This window comes from Electrona antarctica (genome assembly GCF_951216825.1).
Source record: "Electrona antarctica genome assembly, chromosome: 2".
NCBI lineage: Eukaryota > Metazoa > Chordata > Actinopteri > Myctophiformes > Myctophidae > Electrona > Electrona antarctica.
This window is the reverse complement of record NC_136807.1, coordinates 24,885,726-24,893,498: the sequence shown is the minus strand read 5'-3', so window position 1 is coordinate 24,893,498 and position 7,773 is coordinate 24,885,726.

The following is a 7,773-nucleotide window of genomic DNA, read 5'->3' as shown; positions in this document are numbered from 1 at the left end:
GTTTATATACAGTATGTTTATATACAGTAGATGTTTATATACAGTAGGCCACAACATCACACACGTGTGATGTTTATATACAGTAGGCCACAACATCACACACGTGTGATGTTTATATACAGTATGTTTATATACAGTAGATGTTTATATACAGTAGGCCACAACATCACACACGTGTGATGTTTATATACAGTAGATGTTTATATACAGTAGATGTTATATACAGTAGGCCACAACGCACACACGTGTGATGTTTATATACAGTAGATGTTTATATACAGTAGATGTTTATATACAGTAGGCCACAACTCACACACGTGTGATGTTTATATACAGTAGATGTTTATATACAGTAGGCCACAACTCACACACGTGTGATGTTTATATACAGTAGGCCACAACTCACACACGTGTGATGTTTATATACAGTAGATGTTTATATACAGTAGATGTTTATATACAGTAGGCCACAACTCACACACGTGTGATGTTTATATACAGTAGATGTTTATATACAGTAGATGTTTATATACAGTAGATGTTTATATACAGTAGGCCACAACTCACACACGTGTGATGTTTATATACAGTATGTTTATATACAGTATGTTTATATACAGTAGGCCACAACTCACACACGTGTGATGTTTATATACAGTAGGCCACAACTCACACACGTGTGATGTTTATATACAGTAGGCCACAACTCACACACGTGTGATGTTTATATACAGTAGGCCACAACTCACACGTGTGATGTTTATATACAGTATGTTTATATACAGTAGGCCACAACTCACACACGTGTGATGTTTATATACAGTAGGCCACAACTCACACACGTGTGATGTTTATATACAGTAGGCCACAACTCACACACGTGTGATGTTTATATACAGTAGGCCACAACTCTGTAAAAACCCATCCCAGATTTGGGTCTGCCAGTCTAAGTGGGTGATTTTGTGATTAGCAGACTATCCACAGATTATCAATGACACAACCAAGATCATTCACACCCTACTCTGTTAAGGATTGTGACACGACCCTTGATTGTTTGATTGATTGAATACTTTATTAGTCAGATGTAAACAGTACATGGTACAGTCAGACATTAAGGCTAAAGGGATAACACAAAAAGGTCCTGGAGACATGTTTCCAATGTGGTCCTATATGTATTCAATTCATCAACACAGCATAAACTGTGGGTGTCACTCACTTGAATATAATTTCATAAATCTGCCATGTGTTTGCACACAAACAGGCAGGATACAGAGTCTATGTCCACCTAAAATAGTATGACAAAATGTGAAAACTAAGGACATATTGTCTGTTTTAGTTACATTTAGTCCATTTTGGAAACACAAACACACAATACAGTTTCAGCTAGTTCTTCTTACTTTATATTATGCTCTGTCTTTTTTTCTGGAGAACTTTGTCCGTATAGATTTGTGCTGGGAAGTGGGTCCACACACAGCCTGCTGACCAGCACAGTGTAAATCAGTGTGACAGGTCTGCAAATCACCATTGTGAACTTGTTAGTTTTCTGGTAAAATGTGTAAAACAGAACAAATGTCTCAATGAAGAAATCTATCTAAATATCTAGATATTTTGATGAATACTACGAAGTGGTTCTGGAGTAGTGTGGTCGGTGGTGTTTACCTGCTGAACTTGAAATGAGACATTCTGCACAATGAGTATTTTTACTTTTGGTATACTATTAAGTACATTTTGAAGTCAGTACTCAATACATACATATTGAAATAACAGACTTTTACAGTAGTTCTACATTGCAGTATTGATACTTTTACTTAAGTAAAGATTGTGAGTACTCTTTCCACCACTGCTGCTGGTATAGCGGGAAATTATGGGGTTATTGTTTTGTTGTGTAAATACATGACACAGTTACATAACATGCCTTTAAAGGTTGTATGTTTTTTATTATTATTACTGTGGACTTGATATCTTCACCAGCAGCTCAACAACACTGATGTGGTTAAATATGTTTAATGGTCTCATTACTGACGTGAGCTGCTCTCATCATCGGACATTTAAAACACACAAAGTCATGCTGCTTGTCATCACAGACCAGACATGTTGCCATGCAGAGCGTTGGCTCGTTAGCTTAATGAGCTACAGGAGACCAATTAGCTTCATTTAAAGATTAGGGCTTTGATTTGATTAGTGATACAATAGGAGCTATATGATATGGCTGTGTGTGTGCGTGCGTGCGTGCGTGCGTGCGTGCGTGCGCGTGCAAAAGATTCAAATTCCCTGAGTCAGACACTCACACACAGCCACTCTCACAAATTAACAGTTAATCATAAAGTGAAAAGCAGTGAGTCATGAATTTCTCCTCATCAGTTTTTTCTGCTGATGTCACATTCTGTCTGAACACACACACACACACACACACACACACACACAGTAAGAGAGAGAAAGACCGTCGTTTAATCTACCTTACTGCATATAACCATATCTTTTTTATTTATGTGGGGTGCATGCTTCAATTCCCGTACGAGAATTCGGATGAATTAGATTAAATGTGCACGGCTCTTTGTCAGCAGTTCCTCCCAGCATGCTCTGGGGCAGAAAGCAGAGCCACGTGGACAGGTCCTCTCAGTGAGCTACACACTGATCAATGGAAACATTTGAACGGAGGTATTGATCATGTGATTAGTACCAGCTCAGTGGCCTTGTGGTTAGAGTGTCTGCCCTGAGACTGGGAGGCTGGGATTCATTCACAGCAGCCATATTGGAAAGAAATTGGGCCTCTTCCTTACTTCACAGGTGTTACCAATGATTCTAATGAAGAAAATGTTTTTGCCAGGTGAAGCCTGGCCTATTTTCTCTTGGGTTGGCTTTGAGGAGTCATTATTGGCTGCCCCAAGTCTGAACCCATACTCTGAAACGCCGCCTAAGCCAATGGGAGTGCCTCCTAAGCCCTGAAAGGCCGCAACGTGGAAGTGTTAACTCTGCAACACTGCAGAGTGTAAAACGTGTATGTCACCAAGAGGGGGGAGGCGTCAGAAAAGCTGCCATTTTTGCGGCACCTTTTTTGTGGGATTTAAACTCTAGCCCACATGATTCAGAATAGAGTGACGGTGGTCTGTTTTTGTAAACATTGAGCTCGTTCCTGGCACACAGTGAGCCAACACCAGAATGGAAAGAAAAAAGGTCGGGCTCGACATACCTAATACAAGCACCATTGTCGACGTGCAACATTGTGCAACATTGGTGGCAGCGGTGGCCGAACGGATTGCGGAGCGGTCTTGATACCGGAAGGTCGCCAGTTCGAATCAGCGGTCCGACACGTTAAAATTACCACCGCTGAAGTGCCCTTGAACAAGGCATTGAACCACTACGATGAAATGTTCTATGAGCAAGGCCTGGCTGGAAACAAGTTCTTGAGCTTAGCCCAGATACCCTGGGTAAATATAGTAATCATTTCATTTCATTTCAACCATTCTAAACTGACATCTCACAGGTTACGCGGCGGTGTTTCGGAATGGGGGGCTGTCCCCTACATGGTTAAGTGCCCAAAGTTGAAAGAAGGTTGTCAAATGAACTGAAACTGAAGCAATGGTGTAATTATGCCCACATCTGAAGTGAGGTGGTCAAATGAACTGAAACTGAAGCAATTCAGTAAAGGTCAACGCTTCCTCGTGGGGTCATTTTAGGGCCTAGGACCTCCAGTAAAGGGTAAAATACTCTTCTTGGTTGTGGGAACAACATATCCAACGATGAGGACCCCATGCCCAAAGATGTCCCCCTTGCAACTGTTTCAACTTTGGGTCAGCCTACATGTAAAAGTGCCCAAAGTTGAAAGAAGGTTGTCAAATGAACTGAAACTGAAGCAATGGTGTAATTATGCCCACATCTGAAGTTAGGTGGTCAAATGAACTGAAACTTAAGCAATTCAGTAAAGGTCAACGCTTCCTCATGACCCAGGAGGAAGTGTTGACCTTTACTGAATTGCTTCAGTTTGAGTTCATTTGAGCACCTACATTTAGATTTGGGCGCCGTAGCATGTGGTTTTTAAGTGGTGGGCCTCAGGTCATCCTAGGGGCTAGAAAAGGGGTGCCCACACTTTTATGACGTGAGATCTACTTTCAAAATGACCAGCTCAACAAGATCTACCCACTGAAAAAATAAGTGTACCATTGCTGAAAATAGTTTCAATATATAATGTACCTGGGGGGGGGGGGGGGGGGGGGGGGGGGGCTTTGGAATAGGGAGAAAATATGACAGGCAGTTTGCTGTCAAAATATGTCCTCCCCGTATTTAACTTAAACGCCCAATGCATTCTTAATGGCAATAGCACAAACTTTGGCATGCTACTAGTCCTACATACTTACACCTAGAAACCCCATTCAACCCTATTTAGGTTCATCACGGTGGACATGTTTGCCTGAAATGAAATCTTTGAAATGTTTCATGGTTTTAGAAATATAGTGCTTTCAAATTTGAGAAATGTATAATGGGGCTCAATGGCAGCTCTATGGCACGTCAAAATATTACTTTCACCTAGAAACTCTATTCACACATTTTATAATTCAGCTTACTGTGGAGACACATGCTGGAACTTTTTACTTTGAAATGATTTGTAGTTTCTGAGTTATTTAACTTAAACGCCCAATGCATTCTCAATGGCAATAGCACAAACTTTGGCATGCTACTAGTCCTACAATGTAGGACTTTCCCTGGACCCAGGGAAAGGCCTACATACTCTCCAAGAGTTGGGAAAGAACATATCAAGAGAGTGGAGTGGTAGGCCCTTGGATTGACCAGTGGATGCAATGTACCCCACTTTGAGGTGTCACGTCTTAGGCCTAGATTTAGGGTAGGATTGAACCAGTCGCACTGTAGCCATACAAAGGCCTAGGGTTCCCAGATTGTAAAATGTTGTTCCTCCATCTTGGGAGAGTATGTAGGCCTTTCACTGGACCTCCTAGCCACTAAGATGACCACAGGCCCACCACTTAAAGACCACATGTTAGGGTGCCCAAATCTGAAGTTAGGTGGTCAAATTACCTGAAACTGAAGCAATTCAGTAAAGGTCAACGCTTCCTCATGGGGTCATTTTAGGGCCTAGGACCTCCAGTAAAGGGTAAAATACTCTTCTCGGTTGTGGGAACAACATATCCAATGATGAGGACCCCAGGCCCAAAGATGTCCCCCTGGCAACTGTTTCAACTTTGGGTCAGCCTACATGTAAAAGTGCCCAAAGTTGAAAGAAGGTTGTCAAATGAACTGAAACTGAAGCAATGGTGTAATTATGCCCACATCTGAAGTTAGGTGGTCAAATGAACTGAAACTGAAGCAATTCAGTAAAGGTCAACACTTCCTCATGGGGACATTTTAGGGCCTAGGACCTCCAGTAAAGGGTAAAATACTCTTCTTGGTTGTGGGAACAACATATCCAACGATGAGGACCCCATGCCCAAAGATGTCCCCCTTGCAACTGTTTCAACTTTGGGTCAGCCTACATGTAAAAGTGCTCAAAGTTGAAGGGCAGAGCTTCAACTTCAGCTACCCAGTACCCAAGGTTGAAGCCCTTCAACTTTGGCAGATCTACAAGCTCGTAGTGCGGCACCGAGTGCCATGCTACGAGCTTGTAGATCTGCTATTTTTCAGTGAGGTACATTTAATCACTGGTCCTGGGTCAATCCAAGGGCCTACCACTCCACTCTCTTGATATGTTGTTCCCCAACTCTTGGAGAGTATTTAGGCCCCCTCAAGGAGATTGATGCCCCCTCAAGGAGATTTTGGTACGCTCTATAACTCTACAGCAGCTAATGTTATCAGGAGCTACAGAACAAAGCACAGTGATTGAACCAACAAAAGCACGTCGGAAACGAACGCAGACAACGGCCGCAATGTTTTCACAGGGAAACATACACAACAAAAAATAATAGGAAAGAAAACATAGAAAAAGCACTTGTTTCACCTGGCAGTTAATGATATGCGTGTCATTCTTATTTTCTGTTCATTAAAGTGCCAAAGATGCATAGGGACAACCCCTGTTACTGAACACGCAATATAGCCATATTGGAATATATTAACTTTTTAGCAGAAAACTATCACAGTACCCTACTTTTAAAGATCTAATATTTTGTAAAAATACACACACCGATGAAAAGGGTGTTGGACACTGGAAAAAAGAAATTAAAAATGGATTTCAGGTTTCTGCCCGACAGTGATGATATATACTGTAAGTCTGTACACACCAACATAATAATGTAGGCTATATACACACACACACACACACACACACACACACACACACACACACACACACACACACACACACACACACACACACACACACACACAGCCTTATTACTAGTTTCACAGTCATTTTTGCATCTCAACTAATATTAATAATTATATTAAACATATTGTTATGGAGATAACCAGTCTGCATTAACTCCTACAACAGTTTGACCTAATTTGTTTATTACACTCGGCGCTCGTTAGACAAAATATTAATTAGTGAGTTGAGCATTGTTTATGTATGCATTAGCTGGTATGTGATTTCTCCTGGTAGTTAATTATCTCAGGTTTTCATTAACGAGGTTCAATTGAAATGCTCTTGATCAGCATCTCGTTATTATGCTAATTAATGACAGGAGGTGACCTGCTTTGGTCGAATGTTTTGAAAATGAAGCTATTCATGAAAACTTCAAGAATTGAGACTAAAGATGAAATAAAAACTAATTATCATTCAGTCTTCTGTGTAAACAGGGAATGGGGCCTATAATTAGAGCACATCACATGCATTCTATAGCAGTTGTCTTCAATGTTTTTCAGGCCAAGGATCCCTTAGCTGAGAGAGAGATGAAGCAGGGACCCCCACTATTGTATAAAATTGTGTTGCAGATTCACCTTTTTCAAATATATCATATAGCTTCATAGACATGTTTGCCAGAGTAGTTGCATTTACACAATATCTTTTCTATTAATATGTTGGATTCATTCATGTTGATGACATTTTTGAAACTTTTTTTTTTAATTTTGCCTTATTTTATACAGGCTTATTTCTAGTTAACTGTATTCTTTAGGACCAAGCCCCCAGAACCGAGAGGAAGAACTGAACATAGATATTAAAAATCACACCCGTGTGAAGTGAGGTACGCTAATATAAGTCTAACTCATGTTGATTAGGTGATGTAATGGTGATGTAAAACAAACGGTGCAAACACAAACATTAAACACCATTAACACAAGAGACAATATGACGTAATGAGGCACATTATGACATACATTTTTCCTTCATTGTCAATGGTGTTTACAAAACAAACATTGAACTAAAGACAAACATTAAACCTGTATATAGGAGGGGCTAGCACCCCTCAAAAATATATAGTTGCCTCATTAGCCGCTGCAGTTCGTTGGAGCCACCTGTCTCCAACGGGAGGAGGAAGTCAAGCTGAGTCTTGAAGGCACGCGCCTCTGATTGGCCTACCGAACGTCACCTTACGTTCTTCCGTTTTGCTTCCGCTATGCTTCGCAAGCAATCTTGGGAAAGCTTGCCAATGCAATCACGTGTCGCCATCGCCTCCCGTTGCCTCCATGTTGCCTTCCGTTGAGATACAGACGCCCCAGAGCCGGAAGAGGCGTCTACCTTTATATGTCTATGGAACTGAAGCCCAATGGACATGCTGGCCAATCATAGGTATAGGCTACTGCAGTATATTACGGCTGAGGCCAGACACAAGAACGACTCAACGAGCCCATTGGACGAAAATAAATCCAAGTCCAATGGGCTCGACT